Source organism: Rousettus aegyptiacus, unplaced genomic scaffold (assembly GCF_014176215.1).
Source record: "Rousettus aegyptiacus isolate mRouAeg1 unplaced genomic scaffold, mRouAeg1.p scaffold_m13_p_2, whole genome shotgun sequence".
Lineage (NCBI taxonomy): Eukaryota > Metazoa > Chordata > Mammalia > Chiroptera > Pteropodidae > Rousettus > Rousettus aegyptiacus.
The window spans coordinates 120,216,597-120,217,380 of NW_023416295.1; positions in this window are offsets into that span (position 1 = coordinate 120,216,597).

A 784-nucleotide genomic window follows, 5' to 3' on the forward strand; every position below is an offset into this window, starting at 1 on the left:
TATTTTACCTAAATAAAGCCGGTCACATAATCTGGCATGGTTTGATGTAGATTATTCCTATAAGTGGAAAGAAAATCTATCATGGTGCAGGGAACAATGCTTCAGGAAACTTGAATATTCTCAAGAATGGGTGCAAGATAGAAGAATTCAACTCTTACTATGGTTATCAGTTATCAATAAGGAAACTTCCACAATTGATCTGATAAAATCCTTGGTACATGTTTTAAATTATAAGGATTTTTCATTTTTTATTTATGAGAAGAGTTTTCAGAGTCACAATAGTCTCTGAAATCTTAGTTGATACTACTAGGGTAGCACAGATAATGAAGCTGGATCTATGTCCCCATTGTCCATTAATGGTAAAGTTTTATTGCAATGTCCAAAGGGCAAAGCAAAATTTCCTCTGGGAATAAGTTATATGGTTCCATATAAATTAGTGATAAATGCCCAAGGCATTCATGCCATTAGAATAGTCTAAGTTAAGAGTAAATTTTTACAGACTTTCTGTAGTAACTTGGAAGAGGCTAGTGACTTATAAGAGGGAACCAAACATAGCCATTTGGATCTAAATATTGCATTAAATCTTTCGATATATATTTAACAGATACTACAGTTCAGGCACTTTAAAGCCAGAAGTATTCTTTAAGCTGAGTCTGATTTGAGCAACTAATGAAACAAAGTGTTTTCAAAAACATGTATTCAATAGATGGGAGAGGTGGGGCTATCCCAATTCCACAATCCACATTCTTTCCATTACTCTACAATGCTTCCTAAGGGTACTACT